This window comes from Schistocerca nitens, chromosome 4 (assembly GCF_023898315.1).
Source record: "Schistocerca nitens isolate TAMUIC-IGC-003100 chromosome 4, iqSchNite1.1, whole genome shotgun sequence".
NCBI lineage: Eukaryota > Metazoa > Arthropoda > Insecta > Orthoptera > Acrididae > Schistocerca > Schistocerca nitens.
In genome coordinates this window covers 630,615,650-630,638,183 of record NC_064617.1, presented here as the reverse complement: position 1 = coordinate 630,638,183, position 22,534 = coordinate 630,615,650, and positions in this window count along the sequence as shown.

Genomic DNA, 22,534 nt, shown 5'->3' with positions numbered 1-22,534 from the left:
TAGGACGACTTACAGCCTCTGCAGCAGTGTCAGCTGGTTCATTTCACATAAGGTTGAGGTGACCAGGAACCCACACGAACATTACAGTAGTTCCCTCAAGAGCTTGCAAGTGGAAGCTTTCTTGGACCCCTTGCACTAAGGGAAAGACTGTGTAGAGTGCATAGAGGCTCTGATGGGCACTGAGAGAATCGGAGCATATGGCACAATTAAAAAGCCTATGCCGCTGGACTTACTGGGTGGCCTGACAGCGTGGAGAACTCTGCTGTAAAAATCGAGCAGTGTTCTGGAAGCCGATACCGAAGATGATCGGTGCCAATGACAAAGGCACATCCGACATCAGCTGTCAGTGTACACGAAGGAGTTATTGCTAAGTTACATGCAAAGATCGAGAAACTTACAGCCGTAGATCGAATTCAGAGTAGTGTTTTAGGGAAGGGAATGAAGTCTCAGGCTAACATGGGCCACTACATGAAGCCGTGGTGGTGAGTGGTTCACACCCATCGGGAATGTGACAGGTAGAGTGAAGTTAAGCTGCCAATGCAGTAGCCAGAAGTGATCTCCGGGAGGCAACAGAGAAAAGCGTGCGCCCCATACTGGCGATCAATTGAATCATCGAAGAAGGGGGCATAGGGTGGGTTGCCGGACATGGAAGACAAGCAGCATGAATGTCCGCTAAGGAGGACATCACGCCGGTATGACAGTGGTAGTTCGGCAGCTTCTGCATAAAGATTCTCAACTGGGCTAGTGGAAAAGACGCTAGTGACCAAACGAATTCGATGATGGTGGATTGTGTTAAGATGACGTAAGATGGAAGAACGTGCAGATGAATAAACGAAACACCCATAGTCGACTTTTGAACGGACAAGGGATCGGCATAAATGGAGGAGGGTGGTCCAATCTGCTCCCCAGGAAGGGGCCAGTTCAACATGCAGCCAGGAAGCCGTGTGGGAGGACGGAAGCATGTGCCACAGGATTTTCGTAGTTTCAGCGAACGGAAGAGCAATAGGTTCAAGGTGTAAAGATGGTGGAAGAAATCCATTCCACCGCCACATATTCCTCCCCCCATGAACCATGGACCTTGCCGTTGGTGGGGAGGCTTGCGTGCCTCAGCGATATAGATGACCATACCGTAGGTGCAACCACAACGGAGGGGTATCTGTTGAGAGGCCAGACAAACGTGTGGTTCCTGAAGAGCGGCAGCAACATTTTCAGTAGTTGCAGGGGCAACAGTCTGGATGATTGACTGATCTGGCCCTGTAACACTAACCAAAACGGCCTTGCTGTGCTGGTACTGCGAACGGCTGAAAGCAAGGGGAAACTACAGCCGTAATTTTTCCCGAGGGCATGCAGCTTTACTGTATGGTTAAATGATGATGGCGTCCTCTTGGGTAAAATATTCCGGAGGTAAAATAGTCCCCCATTCGGATCTCCAGGCGGGGACTACTCAGGAGGACGTCGTTATCAGGAGAAAGAAAACTGGCGTTCTACGGATCTGAGTGTGGAATGTCAGATCCCTTAATCGGGCAGGTAGGTTAGAAAATTTAAAAAGGGAAATGGATAGGTTAAAGTTAGATGTAGTGGAAATTAGTGAAGTTCAATGGCAGGAGGAACAAGACTTAGGGTCACGTGAATACAGAGTTATAAATACAAAATCAAATAGGGGTAATGCAGGGGTAGGTTTAATAACGAATAAAAAATAGGAGTGCGGGTAAGCTACTACAAACAGCATAGTGAACACATTATTGTGGCCAAGATAGATACGAAGCCCACGCCTACTACAGCAGTACAAGTTTATATGCCAACTAGCTCTGCAGATGAAGAAATTGATGAAATGTATGATGAGATAAAAGAAATTATTCAGATAGTGAAGGAGACGAAAATTTAATAGTCATGGGTGACTGGAATTCGACATTAGCAAAAGGAAGAGAAGGAAACGTAGTAGGTGAAAATGGATTGGGGCTAAGAAATGAAAGAGGAAGCCGCCTGGTAGAATTTTGCACAGAACATAACTTAATCATAGCTACGACTTGGTTCAAGAATCATGAAAGAAGGTTGTATACGTGGAAGAAGCCTTGAGATACTAGAAGGTATCAGATAGATTATATAATGGTAAGACAGACATTTAGGAACCAAGTTTTAAATTGAAAGACATTTCCAGGGGCAGATGTGGACTCTGACCACAATCTATTGGTTATGAACTGTAGATTAAAACTGAAGAAACTGAAGAAACTGCAAAAAGGTGGTAATTTAAGGAGATAGGACCTGGATAAACTGTCTAAAAAGAGGTTGTACAGAGTTACAGGGAGAGCATAAGGGAACAATTGACAGGAAGGGGGGGGGGAAGAAATACTGTAGAAGAAGAAAGGGTAGCTTTGAGGGCTGAAGTAGTGAAGGCAGCAGAGGATCAAATAGGTAAAAAGACGAGGGCTAGTAGAAATCCTTGGGTAGGAGAAGAAATATTGAATTTAATTGATGAAAGGAGAAAATATAAAAATGCAGTAAATGAAGCAGGCAAAAAGGAATACAAACGTCTCAAAAATGAGATCGATAGGAAGTGCAAAATGGCTAAGCAGGGATGGCTAGAGGACAAATGTAGGGATGTAGAGGCTTATCTCACTAGGGGCAAGATAGATACTGCCTACAGGTAAATTAAAGAGACCTTTGGAGAAAAGAGAACCACTTGTATGAATATCAAGAGCTCAGATGGAAACCCAGTTCTTAGCAAAGAAGGGAAAGCAGAAAGGTGGAAGGAGTATAGAGGGTCTATACAAGGGCGATGTACTTGAGGACAATATTATGGAAATGGAAGTGGATGTAGATGAAGATGAAATGGGAGATATGATGCTGCGTGAAGAGTTTGACAGAGAACTGAAAGACCTGAGTCGAAACAAGGCCCCGGGAGTGGACAACATTCCATTGGAACTACTGACGGCCTTGGGAGATCTAGTTCTGCCAAAACTCTATCATCTGGTGAGTAAGATGTATGGGACAGGTGAAATACCCTCAGACTTCAAGAAGAATATAATAATTCCAATCCCAAAGAAAGCAGGTGCTGACAGATGTGAAAATGACCGAACTATCAGTTTAATAAGTCACAGCTGCAAAATAATAACACGAACTCTTCACAAACGATTAGAAAAACTGGTAGAAGCCGACCTCGGGGAAGATCAGTTTGGATTCCGTAGAAATGTTGGAACAGGTGAGGCGATACTGACCCTACGACTTATCTTAGATAATAGATTAAGGAAAGGCAAACCTACGTTTCTAGCATTTGTAGACTTAGAGAAAGCTTTTGACAATGTTGACTGGAATACTCTCTTTCAAATTCTGAAGGTGGCAGGGGTAAAATACAGGGAGCGAAAGGCTATTTACAGTTTGTACAGAAACCAGATGGCAGTTATAAGAGTCGTGGGGCATGAAAGGGAAGCAGTGGTTGGGAAGGGAGTGAGACAGGGTTGTAGCCTATTCCCGATGCTATACAATCTGTATATTGAGCAAGCAGTAAAGGAAACAAAAGAAAAATTCGGAGTAGGTATTAAAATCCATGGAGAAGAAATAAAAACTTTGAGGTTCGCCGATGACATTGTAATTCTGTCAGAGACAGCAAAGGACTTGGAAGAGCAGTTGAACGGAATGGACAGTGTCTTTAAAGGAGGGTATAAGATGAACATCAACAAAAGCAAAAAGTAAAGGAGTTTAGCTATTTGGGGAGCAAAAAACTGATGATGGTGGAAGTAGAGAGAATATAAAATGTAGACTGGCAATGGCAAGGAAAGCGTTTCTGAAGAAGAGAAATTTGTTAACATCGAGTATAGATTTAAGTGTCAGGAAGTCGTTTCTGAAAGTATTTGTATGGAGTGTAGCCATGTATGGAAGTGAAACGTGGACGATAAATAGTTTGGACAAGAAGAGAATAGAAGCTTTCGAAACGTGGTGCTACAGAAAAATGCTGAAGATTAGATGGGTAGATCACATAACTAATGAGGAGGTATTGAATAGAATTGGGGAGAAGAGGAGTTTGTGGCACAACTTGACTAGAAGAAGGGACTGGTTGGTAGGACATGTTCTGAGGCATCAAGGGATTACAAATTTAGCATTGGAGGGCAGCGTGGAGGGTAAAAATCGTAGAGGGAGACCAAGAGATGAATACACTATACAAATTCAGAAGGATGTAGGTTGCAGTAAGTACTGGGAGATGAAGAAGCTTGCACAGGATAGAGTAGCATGGAGAGCTGCATCAAACCAGTCTCAGGACTGAAGACCACAACAACAAAAAACAACAATATTCCTAGAAATGGTTTTGTCATTGAAAAGCGAAAGCCGTTGTCGATGCTCCATAAGTAAAGACAATTGAGACATCGTTGAAGACGCCACTCATGGAGACAAGTCCGTGGAGAACTGCAATAGGTAGCGAAGTCGCCGACGAAAATGGAGCCAGAGGTGCATGGTAAGAGACAGGCCATAATAGGGTTAATGCCAATAGCAAATAGGACAACGCACAGGACGTCGCCTTGAGGCACCCCATTCTCCTGAATAAAGTTGCCTGACGTGGCCGAACCAACACGTACCCTTAAAACTCGGTCTTTCAAAAATCCTAAATTAAGTGAGGGAGGCAGCCTTGGAAGTCACATGTATATAGAGTACGGAGGATACCGGTTCTCTAGCAGGTGTCGTAGGCTTTCCCAGAATAAAAAAATGTAAGAAAACACGCCCACAACTGCTATTGCCGCAGAAAACGGTCAGTGACTTGGGTTGACGAAGTGACAGGGTGGTCACCTGCAGAATGGCGTGCACGAAATCTACATTGTGCAGTGGTTAGTAGATTAAGAGATTCGAGCCATCATACCAGCCAGCCACGAATGATACGTTCCATCGCCTTGCAAATACGCGTGGTGAGAGAAGTGGGGAAGTAGCTAGAAGGAACGTATTCGTCCTTACCAAGATTAGGGATGGATGTGAGAGTATCTCCACTCCTGCATCTGGGAAACGTACCATCTGCTCAAATGTGATTGTACGTATGAAGGAGAAATTGCTTGCACCAAGGGAGAGAGGTGCTGCAACATCTCAATGTGAACATTATCCGGCCCTGGGGCAGAAGATCGGGGTGAGGTAAGAGCATGGTCAAGCTCCCCCGTAGTAAATGAGCATTGTACCATTCACGTTTCTGAGAGACAGATACCACCTGAGTCTCGTCCAATCGCTTCAGATGGAGGAGGATAGGGTGACAGTTGTTGGAGCTCGAAATATCCACAAAATAGCAACCCAAATTGTTGGAAGCAGCAATAGGGTCCACAATGACATGATACGCTATGGTCAGCCCAGAAATTGGGGAATGGACCTTGGTCACAGAGAGCTAATGGAGGTTGCCTCACATGATGGAAGATGGAATGAAACCGTTAAAGTAACTAATAAAGGATCTCCAGTTAGCTTTTTTGCTATTCTGAAGAAGGCGACGACACAGTACATGGAACTGTTTATAACGAATACAGTTCGCCACTGTAGAATGACGGTTAAATCGTGGAGAGCACGTCACCACACGCGAATCGTGTTGTGGCATGCCTCAGTCCACCAGGAGACCAGAACACTGAGTGGTAAAGAAGAAGTGCGGGGTATGGAACATTTTGCGGCGGTAAGGATAATGTTTGTAAGGTACTCTACCTGTTCATCACAACCTGGGACATGTTGTTCGTCAAAGGTTGGCAGTGAGGAGTACAGCCTCCAGCCGACATTAGAAAGCTGCCCGATTGGGTTCACATGCAGGTGGGGCAGGAATCAGCAAACAGATAGCGCAAGGGAAACAGTTGTTTGAGTGTGTGTCAGAGAGAACAGCCCACTCGAGATGATGAGAAAACTGGACAGTGCAGAAAAAGAGGTCCAAATTGGAATAGGTGTGTGTGGAGTCTCAAAGGAATGTGAGTGCTCCAGTTTTAAAAGACTGAGTTGGTTGGGAAAGTCAGCCGAGAGATTCTAAAAGAGGCCCAAAGGAGATGATGAGCATTAAAGTCTCTGAGCAGCAAAAAGGGGTGAGGGAACTGATCAATAAGCTGGAGTAAGTCTGCCATGGCGATAGCGAATGACAAAGGTGTGTAGAAGTTACAAAGAGAAAAAGCGAAACAAGGAAGGAAAACGTGGGTTGCAACAGGTTGCAGCTGGATTTTCAATGGGATGATTTGGCTATGGACTTCATTCCGAATGTGCAGCATGACTCCCACACAGGGAAGGTCAAATCATACACCGAAGGAAATGCAACACATCAAAGTTGTCATGAGGATGCAATTTTGTTTCTTGGAGGCAGAAAATAACTGGATGATGTGAATCCAATTGCAGTCGTAATTCCTCTTTGTTGGATTTAACGTCACAAACCTGCTATTGGAGAAGGGTCATAACAGGGAATGAGGAGCAAGGAACAAATGATGGGTAGTTATCTCAGTGGTGCTGAGTGCCAGCCTTTGAAGACTTACTGCTATAGGGCTCAGAGGCTGGAGGATCCTGTTCCATGAAGTCTATAGATGCGTTGGTATTCTCCTTGGGTCAGCCTGTGGACTGCAGGCAGGAAAACGGTAGGCGGTCTGCACCGGCGAAATGGAGGTCGGCAGAGTGACACTGTTGAAGAGGATCTCTGAGTTGGGGAAGAAGAAGACCGATTGCCTTTGTTCGATTATTAGAGCCATTAAGGTTGGCAGTCGAAGGTGGAGGGGCGTAAAAATTCATCAGAAAGTTCAATTTGTCCTTTGGGGCCTGCCGTTTGTGTAGCAAGTGATTTCGCCACCTGTGGCTTCTTGCGCAGCTGTAGGAGAAAGAAATGGGGATACTGCTGTGATACTGGGCGATTTCACAACTGCGGTACTGGACTGGAGGTCGCAAGACAGGGTGTCCACGTCATTTGTGGAGTGAGGCATAGCAAGAATGGTACTATAAGTATGAAACTGGTATCGTGCTGTATTGTAAGAGGCAGCGCTTTCGATTAGCCAACAACCTGCGAGTGACAGGTAAGTACTTTTCCTTTACCCAGATCTCCTGAACGGCCCACTCATCGAGATAAACGGGACACCTACGGGATGAGGCGACATGGTCGCCATTACAATTGATACAGTGGGGAGAAGGAGGCAGGCAACCATCCTCATGAGCACCTCTACCACAAGTAAATCATTTGGCCGTGTTTTGACAGGACATGAAAATGTGGTTGCAACATTGATACTTGTAGCAACACATCGGGCTCAGAATCTACGGTCAGACTGCGATGACTTCACAGCCTGCACTAGTCTTCAATGGAAGCACTGTTCAATCAAATGTGAGAAAAATAGAGTGTGTAGGCACTAATTGTGCATCAACTTCTCATTACCCGGTGGACTACAGTGATGCCCTGATTGGAGGTGTAAAATTGGATTTCCCTTTGGTCGAACTATCAAGCAGCGTGGTGTAAATAACATCATGGAAAGAACTTAGTATATGATGGGACTCTTGACACAAATAGGATACCCGTGGAGGAACAAAGCTGTAAGCAATTGTTAGGCTTGAAAATCACAACTGGTCTCCAGAAGCAGAGTCCCATTATGTAAGGGAGAGCAGGACTTCACATGGCCTGCAGTTGCATCAACGCTTTTCTGAATAATAAACAGAGTAACTGCAGAAAAAACACTGACCTTCTTCAGTACATGACACCATGAGGAACCGAGATGCAGCTGGGAGAGTCGTTGAATGTTTAGCCTCATTCCATTTGCGTTTATTAGACGTAGACTGCGATGAAGATGATTGGCTCATTTCGAAAAAATCACCCATGATTGCCAGCATCTCCAATGGCGCGCTCCCTACGACTGAGGGACCCCTCAAAGGGAGGCTCACCTGCCTTTGGTGACTGTTTAAGCTCAGGTCACACCTCCAAAACTCCAGACAGAGGAACTAAAGGGCAGTTGGGGAGGTAACAGCTCAGGCAATCACCTCTCCCTGGGCCTGGTCTGTACTGGAGGGTACATGCAAAACCTACATGCCAACCCAGGGCCGGGAATTACGCTTTACCCAGTCACTTGTCATGCGTCAAACGCATGGGCCAGTCTTTGGGAGCGCACAGGGAGGAAGAAGAAACGAGTAGAGACCTCAAACGCCGAAGCGGAGGAAGAGGAAGAGATGGAGAATGAAGAAAGAATGAAAAAAACAGACAAAGGACTGTTCTGATGTCGAGCTATAGAACCTTCAGAACCTATTCCCCAAAATACCCAAAATTTTTTACCCAAGGGAGTGGAAAAAGTATAGCAGGAGGACAGAAATGCAGCACAGAAACGAATGAGGTACTACAAAGGCTGGGGCCCTGTGGTAGCCAAGCACAAGCTCGCCGAGAACAGAGATGATTTAATTATACCTTACAGAAGAAGCAAAAATGAAGGTATCGTAAGAAAACAGAGTGGAAATCTCGATGGAATGGATGCGGCAGGTTACCTTACAAAACCAGAAATTACAATCTGGTAGGCTGAAGACGTCTGGGAAGACAAAGTCAGAGATAGGCATCGTAACCAGCGAAGGTGGAGTACTTTATGTACAAAAGAAAAAGAAGAGGAAGAAGAGGAAGATGAAAATAAGGGGAGTAATTTCATATAAGTAAAGGAGGATGGTACATATTTTAAACATGAAGCATTATACACATTTCAGGCATTGAAGGCCATATTCTGCGACATACGCTGACAAGGGGTACCTACGAGAAGTCACACGGGCCTTATGTAGGAAATAAATCCGGCAGCATTGGCAGCATGAAGTTGTAGCCAGGATACACGTATAGAGTACGTATAGAGCACGTCGAGAAGTCTCAGCAGCTGTCTCCGAGGTCCAGGGAACAGAAAATTAGTAACGAAGATCGTTCTTATCTGCTGGTAGAGTAAAAAGTACAGGCAGAACCTCAAGTTTACGTCCCGCCAGGTATCTACAAACCTAGCAACGCGATCTACAAACGGTTCAAATGGTTCTGAGCACTATGGGACTTAACTTCTGAGGTCATCTAAAACTTAGAACTACTTAAACCTAACTAACCTAAGGACATCACACACATCCATGCCTGAGGCGCGATCTACAGATTCACTTCATATGGTACTGTGCACTAGAAGTGATCCTCACTGATGTTGTACATGTGTGACTGGGCTGCTTATTGTATCTCATTTGTACTGCTCTTAGGGTACCTTTATGCTGCATCCACGCTGTTGACACTGTTGGCACCTCGCTGTTAGCTGCTAGCGTTGTTGCTTTACACTGCAGCCTCCCTGTTCCCTGCACGCCGGGACTAATTGCCCTGCAGCTGGTCACATTTCGAGCAGCGTCAAACGAGGCACTGCGGTAGTGATCATGAAGCAGCCAATCACGGCTCAAGTCTCAGGCGCGAAACAAAAATCAGCTGGCGAGGACGGTAGCGAGCATCGGGGCCAACAGCGATGGTGAAGGTTAAATGGATCGGTAAGACGCTGTGGGTCTAATTTATCGTCCAGGGCCATGATGGCGAGCGAGTTGGCAGCACAAACGCACCCTTACGATGGCGAGTGCATGGATGCTAAGAGACTTGTCTGACCTCATACTAGCTGGATTCTTCTCTTGGTATGCTTGAAGAACTTTATGACGACCTGCTGCAGGTGATTTGCAAATGGTAACTGTGTACCGGTCCTTAGGGTGCAGTAAAGAGTGTTTGTTGAACTTCAGCTGGTGTAACTCAGAAACACTCTACAATCTCCATTGGGACAACATATTCTAGAGGAGAGAGGTTCAAACCTTAGTCCAGCCATACAGATTTGTTTTCCATAGATCTACAATTTGATTATTGAAAGAGTGAGGATGAGTCCTTTAAAAATGTCTTTCCCCATCCTTGACAAATCACAGCTCTGGCTCCGTCTTCTTAGGCAATGTTATAAAAAAATAATCTTCTTTTCTCTATGTATCAAAGGAATCTAGAAGCTGACCACTTCGTGGTTCTTACATCTTCCTCTTCTTCTTCATCCTTACCTTTTACCGTTACTCTGCGGAATCGGTAGCAGGTATACGGGTTGTGGTCATGTTATTGCCAGTTGGTGGTTGGATGATGTCTTTCCTGACGCCATAACAGTTTGTGGGATGGAATTTGTATGCCCTATTTGTTTGCGTCTAGAGTCAAGCTCATGTTCAAGTGTGAGTACGTTTTCTAAATGATGCTTAGTGTGTGCATCCTGGAAGCGACGCATTAACACGCCCAGCTATCCGGGCGGGTGTTTCCTGGTCCTTAAATCTCGAATAAATATTGTAAAATTACTATAATTCATGGAGGATTACCGACACCCGTTCTTCCATCTCACAATTCGCGAATAGAATAAGGAGGGCGTAGGATGATATAGTACCCTCCGTCACACACTGGTGGATAGTGCACTGCAGCTGTCGATACAACCGTGACCATATCCGTGGACAGTGCTACGGCTAGTAAGAAAGTGAAAATGTGTTTCTAACTCCGCATCACTTGGTGCGAAGAATCACGATGCTTGTTGTTTATTCTCCGAGCTCCCCTTGAATACAGGAAGCGCGATGTTCTGTGCGCCACTGCCAGGTGGCACCATTTCCGAGGGCTTAACCTCTGGGATGTGGCAGAGTCGTTGGACACACTGGTAACTCTAACTAGCGCGATTCCCCCACCACTGCGCGCTGGAGTTGCAGCTCGCTGATGCAAATTAGGTGTAAGTTGGCTGCAGTCGACTGCGCTGCTTGGTTATTTACGCTACATGGTTATGCACGAGCTTCCAAGTTACTTCGTACGCTCGCAGTCCTCCTCGCTTACATATACGTGTAGCTACTGGCTTCTAGCAGGAGGTTTATTTTGCTAAACGCAGCACGTGGTGTAATAAATGCGAAGTCAAATACACCTATAAATTCCGTTTAGTGTGCTTACCTCTTGATATGAATCATCAGATTTTTTGTTTTCTGGGAATATTTCTGTCTTTTATTAGAAGCATAAACTTACCTTTTCGTTTGCTATTTGGTATCAAATGATCAAACTGTACCTTTTAATATATACATAAACGAAATACTTTTGGAATTAATAAATGAACTACCATTTTACTCTTTTAATTACAAGTCCAGACTGTATACTGACAAAGTTATTTGTCGATGACCAGATAATTAACGTTAGTAAATGTAAACATGATCCGTAGTAGGCTATAATGCGATGTCTATTTAATCGAGCGATTAGCTAATTTCGACTAAGCTTCACTGTCAAGCTCATCTGTAACGTCTGTATTTCATCTCATTTTCAAATCACTATTAATTATAAGTAAAAAGTAGCCATGAAATACAGACGCTACAAATGTGCTTGGCAATGACACTTACTCGAAATTAGCTAATCGCTCGATGAAATAAACATCACATTAAAGCCCACTACTGACCATGTTTTTACGTTTATTAAGCATCTGGAGGCTGCGGATCCCCACAAATACAAAATTTTAATTACTGTTAATAGCGACAGTAACCTACAAAGAGCAACGTATCAACTAGAAAGATCTGTTCTTCATACAATTTACAGATATCTGATAACAAAAAGAAAGATGACATCTTATGGGGAAAACAAAATTAGGTCCACAATTATAATAAATGGGAAAAATAGTAAGACAACTAACAAATTATAGATACTTCCTATGTAATATATCATATGAAGACGAAGTAATAGAGAAATTTACTTAATGAATGTACTTTTAGACAAAACCTAGTAGGAAAAAGAGACACTTATCAACTTTTACAAAATACTGTCACTCGTAGTTGTCATGTAACAAAGCGAAACATGGATAACAACAAAAACGACAAAATAAGCATTCTGAGTTCAGAAATGAATTTCTTCAGACATGTAGAAGGATATAGAAGACATGTTCAAAAGAGAAAAATAAAAATAAGGAAAGAACTACCATTAATTTATCTAAATAAAAAAATACTGAACACAGAAGGAAATGGAAATAGCAGGTCAGTTGGATGGCGTACTATAGTCCACCAAAAATACTATACGAATACAAATCAATAGGGCAAAGAAACATAGGGAGGCCAAAAATCCTGTAAGGACGTATAACAGCCAAAGCCTAATGTGTGCAGGAGATGATGATTAATGATCTGGGAAAACTTCGACAGATACAGTTCAGAGGTTTTTGTCAGAGAAGTGGTTACGCAGTACATGGCAAAGGGTTCTGGAGTAATACTTCAGACTAAATTGTAAATTTCAGCACGAAGGAATTACCCAAATGCGACAGAAATCGGTAGATGTGATATGTATGTACAGACACACAATTTCAGAGAAGTTGAACGATATATGCAAGAAAAAGAACTTCAAAAATTGAGCAAGCCAGTAAAGCGTTGGTTCACCTGTGTTTATTCAAGCAGTTACTTGGCTTTGCATTGAACCATACAGTTGTTGGATGCCCTCCTGAGGGATGTCGTGAAAAACTCTGTGCAGCTGGCGCCTAAAATAGTCAAAATCCCGAGCTGGTTGGAGAGTCCTGCCTATAATGCTCCAAGCGTTCTCATCTGGGAGGAGATCTAGCAACCTCTCTGGCCAAGGTAGGGTTTGGCAAGCTATAATGCTATAATGTAAGCCTTGGACGGCTTGCCATGAAGGCAACAAAATGGTGTGTATAGTATGGTCGACGTACCGTTGTGCTGTAAGGGTGTCACGAACCAAAGAGACACCGCTATGAAAAGAAATTACAGCCCAGTCCAACACTCCTGGGTATCGGGCCATTTGGCGGGCGACAGTCAGGTTGGTATCTCAGCACTGTCCGGGGCGTCTCCAGACCCGTCTTCGGCATAGAATCTCTTTGAATGGAGTAGCATTGTCTTCGGTGATGAGTGCCGCTTCGAAATAAACCCAGATGATCAGCGACGACGTGTCTGGAGACCCCCGTCAGCGGTATGATACCACCCGACTGCAGAGGACTCCGGGGACACCGGCACTTGTCGCGATCACGAAAATCCTCTTCAGTTCAATAAATAAAATGCTTGATACGGTTTTTTAACACTATATAATTCACTCACACATATAATACATCGAGATCGCAATACTTCATCTCTAAAATCGCACATTCTCATCGTCCTCCAACATACGAGAGAGTCTGACTGTGTCTGTCTAAAACAAAAAACTGTACAACAAACTGAATGAGCAAATGTTTTCGCTTGTCTGCGCCTTAACGCGCATTCGTAATTAACGTCTTTGCCAACCCTCTGGTTATTCGGTGTTTCAGTTTTTGTTTTTTAATAAATCTTAATTTTACTGCACCCTAGAGGTCTTCCATCATGTTCTTATACCATTGCCACCACACTGTACGTTGTCATGTTATGGAGACGTACAGTGTTTTTTACTTACATTTTCCGATAGGGGTCGATGCCCTTTATTGCCGGCTTTTTTTTTAACGGAATGGATATGTCAGCTTATACTATGTATGTTAAAGTTATACAAGAAATTAAAATATTATATACATAATATCTGATTCCATTACATATTTAAATTTAGCGTGCTAACAATAATGTCCAGAATTAGATTTTCACTCGGCAGCGGAGTGTGCGCTGATATGAAACTTCCTGACAGATTAAAACTGTGTGACGGACCGAGACTATAACTCGGGACCTTTGCCTTTCGCGGGCAAGTGCTCTACCATCTGAGCTACCCAAACACGACTCAGACCCTCTCCTCACAGCTTTACTTCTGCCAGTACCTCGTCTCCTACCTTTCAAACCTTACAGAAGCTCTCCTGCGAACTTTGCAGAACTAGCACTCCTGAAAGAAAGGATATTGCGGAGACATGGCTTAGCCACACCCTGGGGGATGTTTCCAGAATGAGATTTTCTCTCTGCAGGGGAGTGTGCGCTGATTTAGAAGGTAGGAGGCGAGGTAATGGCCGAAGTAAAGCAGTGAGGACAGGGCGTGAGTCGTGCTTGGGTGGCTCAGATGGTAGAGCACTTGGCCACGAAACGCAAATGTTCCGAGTTCGAGTCTCGATCCGGCACACAGTTTTAATCTGCCGGGAAGTTTCAGTAATGTCCACTTTGCTTCATTCTCGCTGCCGGGTTTCGTGTTGGCGCACTGGCTGATTTGGCGGCGAGAACCAGCTGCCAACGGTCAACACGCTATTCGTTATCGTTGCACGTGCGTGCACTCGTTTTCTTGGTGTTGATGTCACATTGAGTGTCACACCTTCACCTGAGTGCCACGTATCGAAGAATTGCTGTGGCGTTTGTCTTCATTCTGGGTGCAGTGAGTGGGTGCTTCAAAATCCGACGCTGTGGCAGAAGATCTCCATTTTTACGGCCCGGGGTCATTACTACCCGTCGTACTCGCGTTTTCAGCGGAGAGAACCCTGACCAGCAGCATCCGTCGATGTGGTGAATACCTGCTCGAACAACTATAATTCACATGTCCATGTATCAAGCGTTGTGAGCCACGATATTCTTAAGTTTTTTCGTTGCACCTGCATGTTCAGGTCACCACACTTGACCGTGCACTTCTTGAAAGACAAGTATAGCCGTCCAAAACACTGTATAAATTGCTTGTCTTTGAAGTTCATTTTTTCATAAAGAGTTTGGTTTCCAATGAAAATTCATAAAGGTGTTGAGTTACACAATATACATAACATGAAGCTTATACCTATGGCTGACATTCCATCCACTGGTTATATTACGAACATAAATTTCTTAAGTTTTAAAACGTCATAAAATTTTCATTAACAGGCTTCTGTTACTACAGTTTGTTTGTTAGCTTCAACTTATCTTCGTTCACATTACATATACAAATTAATTACATATCACATTTTTATGACACAATACAAGCATATGATATATTTTTGCTTCATTTTATAGATAGGCTTTTATCACTTTTGGGACCTCATTTCTTTCTTAGGTAGAGGTGGGAGAAAAACATTCGAAATAGGACTAAAACATTGCGCATTGCTGGCCTAACTACGCTTGGCGCCACTTCATTTGTTTGGAAGGGAAGAAAGGAAATACTCATCTACTGGTTCAAGGATTTATGAGGAAATGTTACTCGGTCAGTCATGGACTAGTTGCCAAGGAAGTTTTGCTTCATTGAAATAATGTGTACCGACTAATCATTGACGAAGTGTCAGGTTGTTTCTTCATGTGTTAGTGCTGTTTACTTCAATTCACGTGTAGCTTAGTGTGAAATCTATGTTTTAACCATCGTATACTCATCTTTCTCAAATACCTGGAAATGTCATTATTCAAGTTTTCATGTTACACGATAAAAAAATTAACTGGTTTTTGTAAAATTTCATGCTTAAATGTTCATGTGTACTCTGCAGCGAATAGGTACTGATAATTGTCACGGGGACACACTGAGACGATACATATTTCATTTTTCATTTTGCCTTATGACCTTTATTGTAAATACTCTTATAACTAAATTGTTTTCTCGAGATGCGGCCCGTTTCTTCATTTGGTACCTGCCAATCTCGACGTAATTCTCTTCTTCTGCGCCATGAGGATGCACTGCTTGCTGAAAGAAAAAACTTAAAACTAACTTAAAACTAATTGCATTGTGTAGTTCGGTGGCCACTGATACATTTGGTCATTGCATACGTCCGCAGATATTTCCATACTTTGTTTAAATTCATAGACTTTCGTTTATTCTGTTACCCTTTATGATCATTTACTCTGCAAAGAAAATTATTTGTCATCTATCACGGTATTTTGTCGTTAGTACTTAGCTTACACGTCTCGTGTAGTTTTTCATAATGCTTCCTTTTGCTTGTAAATATATAGTATATAGCTTATAATTTAATTAAATCTCTGTGTACAAATATCAATAGGTTCCTTAGTTCTTAGACAGTAGATGTATTTGCGCAGTATTTCCGTTTACTTTGTATTTAGGTAAAGTACACATTGCATTCCTATTTTAGTTGCGCCTTCTGCCAACTGTCGCGCATGCGCACACCTCAAGGTCTCCTCTCCTGCTACTGATGTCAGCGCTTATTGTTGAGCACGCGACAGCTGAGCCATAAGCTAATTTCGTTTATACTTTCGCTTCGCATGAAGCGGTGTGTTACTTCTCATTGCTGTTAATTTTATGCCTGTGTGTACAAATCAAAACGATTACTTATGCCTATACACATTACTTTATCTTAAAATACATTCCAAAAGAAAAATTATACTTAGAATTACGTACACTATGTACAATTATCTTGCGTTAAGAAAATTGTTGCCACACTTCGTCATTCTATAAAGGCTTTTATATCTTTGTGAGGGTGGAGACCTGTTTTCTCACAGGCTAATGTGTACGTCCCAGGGTGTGGTATTTTGGAAATTACATATGGTCCTGAATAGAGTAATTACCACTTCTTATTTAGTTTGCCAAATTTTATCGATTTAGGATGCGTCCGTAAGAGGACTCGTTGCCCTTCAAAAAATTGTGTAAGACGTTTCAGTTTCTTGTTACAGATTTTCTTTCTATACTCGGCCCTGTTTTCTAGTGTAATCATGGCTTGTTTGATTTTGTCTTGTAGTGTCTTTACTGTAGTGAGTACCTTTGGTATGGGCGACTCCCACTCATTCGTTTGCTCTGTCCGGAACATCAATTCATTGGGTGTGAAACCTGTTGAAGAATGTGGGAGATTATTGACAACTTGCATAAAAGGAGTTACGTATTCCACCCATTCGATGTGTTTGTGAGGGCTGTATGTCCTAATAAACCGGTTAAATTCTTTAAAGATTCATTCAACTTGGCTTGCTTCTGGGTGAAAAGGGCTTACTAATATGTGCTTTATGCCCTGTGAAGTCATAAATTGTTTCCACTTTCGCCCAACGAAATATGAAGCATTATAAGTTAGTAGTACATTTGGTTTACCTACTCTTCTCAAATAGTCTCCCTCAATTCTTTTTTTGATCTTTGTGGCTGTTGAATTTTTAATGGCATACATTTTGACATGTTTCGATAAAATGTCGTATAGTGCTACTACGTATTTTACTTCTTGGATATGGACCAGCTATGTCCAAGGATACAATATCTAGAGGGTTTTTTGTGAGTATTGTGTGTAGCTTAGTATATTTTGAGACATTGGAGTGTTTTAATTTTTGACATATTGCGCACTTTCTTAATACCTGTAGGACTCGTCTTCTCAAATTTGGAAAATAACGAAGTGTTGCAATTTTCGCAGTACTTTGGCTCAGTCCATAATGTCCCCATACTTCATGTGTGTGTGTTATAAATTCGTCGATATAATCTTTCGGGGTACACACCCTTGTACTCCTGATACCACCTTTCCACCTTCATCTTGCTTAAGGTTTTGCATGACTACTCCATTTGCGATCTCGCTGTTGTATAATTTTCATCTGCTTACAAAACTTATGATAGTCAGACTGTTGTGTTGTACCTTGCATTAATAAGGTTTTGATTTCTGCATCTTGCTCTGTTAATTCACTAAATTCTTCTAAACCTAGTGGCCAGCCGTTGTGACCGAGTGATTCTACACGCTTCAGTCTGGAACCGCGCGACCGCTACGGTCGCAGGTTCGAATCCTGCCTCGGGCATGGATATGTGTGATGTCCTTAGTTTGGTTAGGTTTAAGTAGTTCTAAGTGCTATGGGACTGATGACCTCAGATGTTAAGTCCCATAGTGCTCAGAGGCCTTTGAACCATTTCTAAGCCTAGTGGAAGTCTAGACAAATTGTCTGCAATAACGTTCTGACTTCCTTTAATCTAAATGATCTCAAAATTGAATTCTTGTAAATATAGACACCACCTAGCTAATCTACGGTGCAATAGTTTACATGTTAAAAGAAATGACAGTGAATGGTGGCCACAGTAAACTTTGGTATTCCTGCCCCACAAAAAATTTTCAAACTTTTTAAATGCCCATATTACCGCTAAACTTTCCGATTCTGACACAGAGTAAGACCTTTCGGCTTCTGATAATGTGAGACTAGCAAAACTGATGACCTTGGGTGATTCCTTACCTTCTTCTCTCGCTTCTGGAACAAGCATGCCCCCAGTCCTTGAGATGAGGCATCTGTGCTTAGACAAAACTCCTTGGACATATCAGGATGGCTAAGAATTTTTTCGTTGACTAATGCCTGCTTAATGTTATTAAAGTTATCTTGACACTTATCATCCGGTAGCCAAAGCCTATTTTTTCGTAACAAGGTGATCAATGCATCACTGTTCATCAGTTGCTGTGGTACGAATTTACGAAAAAACGAAGCTAGTCCTAAAACGGCTTTTAGTTGTTTTATTCCTTGGAGCTGGACAATTGCGTATGACATCACGTTTTTTGGGATCAAGTAATATACCTTGTTCTGACACAACATGTCCTAAAAATTTGACTTACTCGTTACCAAAACTAGATTTTTTAAAATTGGCTGTTACTCCGTAATCTGCAAATCGCTGAAAAACTAGTTCAGTGAGCCTGATATGTTCTAACCAAGTAGGTGCGGCTATTAGCGGGTCGTCTACATAGACAGTGACTTTGCTAAGCAATTCTGGTCCTAAAACCTTCTCCAATGCAAATATAAACACTCCTGTACTAATGTTCAGTCCAAAAGGTAGAACACAGAATTCGTAACTTCTGCCCCCACAAACAAATGTAGTATGTTTTCGACTTTCTTCGTGGAGCTTTATTTGACAGTAGGACATTTTGAGATCGAGTATACTGAAATATTTTGTATTATAAAACTTTAGAAGCTGTTCGTCCAAGTTGTTTGGTCTTATGCGTACTGGTACTATAATCTTATTGACACCTCGAGCATCTAGAACTAATCTTACAGAACCACCTGGTTTGCTTACTGGTAATATTGGTCTACAATAGGGTGAAAATTAAGATAGTATAATTCCTCATTTAATCATATGATTGATCTCTTCCTTTATTGCCTCTCGTTTTGCCCATGGAATAGGATATGACATTACACAAAATGTTTCATGTGGATAGACTTCAAATTTATATTCATAGTTTTTCATCACTCCTGGCTCGTTACTGAAAACATTGGCATACTTAAATAACAAGCTAGAAAGTTCTTGTCGTTGCATCTCATTTAGTACCGGTGATTCACTTAGTTTCTGCTTTATCATTTCGTAACTAACCCCAGTGTTCGCTTCTTGTTCAGTTTCAAATTTGTTTGTGAACTACACAGCTGGAAAGGAATGTTGAGTACTACGACATTTGTCTCTGGTTTGTTTTTCTTACTTTCATTAGGTGTTTTGAGTAAATCAATAGAAAAGATATGATCCTTTACATAAAAGTGGTATTTACCATTACCTATGTCAATCTGTGTTTTGTACTTTCTAAACGTGTCGATCAATAAGACAATTAACAATAAGTTTGTCAATTATAAGAAAGTTGCACTTCACTGTAAAATGTTCAATTTGTTCTGGAATAAGTGCCCGATGCTAAACCAATTTAGTCTTACTGTCTGTAGCAGTTTGCACCTTGCAATTTGGTACAGGAAATGTTGGGAACTTGCCTCTCTTCTTCAGTTCACAAAAAAATTCATTTGAAATTAGGCTGGTAGTTGAAACTGTATCTAAAATTAACTTGTGTGTCAATGTTAAATAATTTCACCTTGTTGTTGTTGTTGTGGTCTTCAGTCCTGAGACCGGTTTGATGCAGCTCTCCATGCTACTCTATACTGTGCAAGATTCTTCATCTCCCAGTACCTACTGGAACCTACATTCTTCTGAATCTGCTTGGTGTATTCATCTCTTGGTCTCCCTCTACGATTTTTACCCTCTACGCTGTCCTCCAATACTAAATTGGTGATCCCTTGATGCCTCAGAACATGTCCTACGAACCGACCCCTTCTTCTAGTCAAGTTGTGCCACAAACTTCCCTTCTCCCCAGTCCTTTGCAACACCTCCTCATTAGTTATGTGATCTGCCCTTCTAATCTTCAGCATTCTTCTGTAGCACCACATTTCGAAAGCTTCTATTCTCTTCTTGTCCAAACTATTTATCATACATGTTTCACTTCCATACAAATACTTTCAGACACTTCCTGACACTTAAATCCATACTCGATGATAACAAATTTCTCTTCTTCAGAAACGCTTTCCTTGCCATTGCCAGTCTACATTTTATATCTTCTCTACTTCGACCATCATCAGTTATTTTGCTCCCCAAATAGCAAAACTCCTTTACTACTTTAAGTGTATCATTTCCTAATCTAATTCCCTCAGCATCAATCGACTTAATTCGACTACATTCCATTATCCTCGTTTTGCTTTTGTTGATGTTCATCTTATATCCTCCTTTCAAGACACTGTGCATTCCGTTCAACTGCTCTTCCAAGTCCTTTGCTGTCTCTGACGGAATTACAATGTCATCGGCGAACCTCAAAGTTTTTATTTCTTGTCCATGGATTTTAATACCTACTCCGAATTTTTCTTTTGTTTCCTTTACTGCTTGCTCAATATACAGATTGAATAACATCGGGAATAGGCTACAACCCTGTCTCACTCCCTTCCCAACCACTGCTTCCCTTTCATGCCCCTCAACTCTTATATCTGCCATTTGGTTTCGATACAAATTGTAAATAGCCTTTCTCTCCCTGTATTTTACCCCTGCCACCTTCAGAATTTGAAAGAGAGTATTCCATTCGACATTGTCAAAAGCTTTCTCTAAGTCTACAAATGCTAGAAGCGTAGGTTTGCCTTTCCTTAATCTAGCTTCTAAGATAAGTCGTAGGGTCAGTATTGCCTCACGTGTTCCAATATGTCTACGGAATCCAAACGGATCTTCCCCTTCTACTAGTTTTTCCATTCGTCTGTAAAGAATTCGCGTTAGTTTTTTGCAGCCGTGACTTGTTAAATTAATTTTCACACCTGTCAACACCTGCATTTCACCTTAATGATTGTTTTTACTTGTTCTTCCTTGACTTTATCTACTATATCTAACTCATGCTGATTCAAATCAACCTTGGTATCACCTCGTTTGTCAAATCTTATCAAACATGTTTGTAGTTCTGCCTTGCCCCCACTCCCTGAGAGGTCAATAGCCTGGGGCTTAACTACGACTGGATGGTGTTTTCCGACGGCGTAGTGTGACTTAGTTCATTACCTGGAGAAATTTCAGTGAGTTGCACTGTGTGTGTACTTCGCGAATTTGTGTCTTAATCTGCTGTGCAGGTATTTTGCTTCCCAAAGGTCGGCTGCGTTGCATCGTAAGGCATGGCACTGTTGCCGCGCGTCGGCCACTGCTGCGGCTGATAGTTTCTATTCATATTCGGCATAGGGCCTTGTGTCTCCCCCCCCTCCCCCCGATAGCTGAATGGTCAACGTGACGGACTGCCGTCATGGCCTAAGGGGCCTGGGTTAGATTCCCGTCTGGGTCGGTGATTTTCTCCGCTCAGAGACTGGGTGTAGTGTTGTCTTCATCATCATTTCATCGCCATCCGGCGCGCAGGTCGCCCAATGTGGCGTCAAATGTACCGAGACCTGCACCAAGGAGGCCGGAACCGCCCCGTAAGGGGCCTCCCTGTCAATGACGCCAAACGCTGATTTCCATTTCTATAGGGCCTTGTGATGGCGAATTGTAATTCGCCCGTGCGTTGAAATTAGCCCCTGGAAATTTCTTTTAAATAGTATGTTTTTTCCGTTCCCGTTACCGTACTCATAACCTCTGGGTATGTAATTTTGCTGTTGAGTGTACCAACCCTGCTGTGCGTTTAAATCACGTTTTACTGATTGATTTACATAATTATGTTGATGTTGTCCCTGATTTTCTGTCGCTCTATGGGGTACAGGTCTTTTCTCATAGATTAAGTAGATAGAATCGAGCACTGAGAGAAAATATGTAGTGTCGTGCTTGGGCGTTGTGACTAATTTTTCTCTAAAGTGCGATGGTAAACGACTTTTCAAAATTTTTAACACGTCTACGTGTTATATTGGGTTCGTCCAGTAGCGTGTGTTGTTCAGGTATTTTTCAAAGTATCCACGTAGACTACTGTATTTGTCATTGAATGGTGCAAGGTTGAAAACCTCACATCTGAGTCTTTCTTGCACTGCCTCATGTAAGTGTACTGTCATATCGCTGGATTAGTTGTGGAGTATCTTTGCGGGCAGCCGCGTCTGCAGAGTCGAGCACGGGAGACGGAACTGTTATGTTGTGCTGTGGGTAGCTCTGCATGTGAGAGGCATTGTTATTATGGAAATTCAAGTGTTGCTACAAGTGCTACTACAGCGAAGTGATGAAATATGGAAGTGATTCAGAGGAAAGTGCGTAATGATGTATTTAAAAATGAGCAGTGCCGCCGGTAACGTATTTGTATATCCTCTCGATGCGTGTCGCACAGCATCAATCATCCGCGCCGTGTTCGGTCTCTCAGAATGAACTGATGTGAATCAGTAAAAATTAGTTACCATAAAAGAGTGCACTCAAGTGCCAGTGTCTTGTAGCGAGCGTGGGAATATGCGTTCGGTCATTGCGTTTCCGAATCATCAACAATCTACCGCGCCGCGTCGGTTACGCGCACGCCCGTACAAGTGAGAACTGAGAACTGAAAAATTAACTTTATGAACAGTGTTATATCATTACTATTGTCAAGGAGGACTGGTACTAAATATT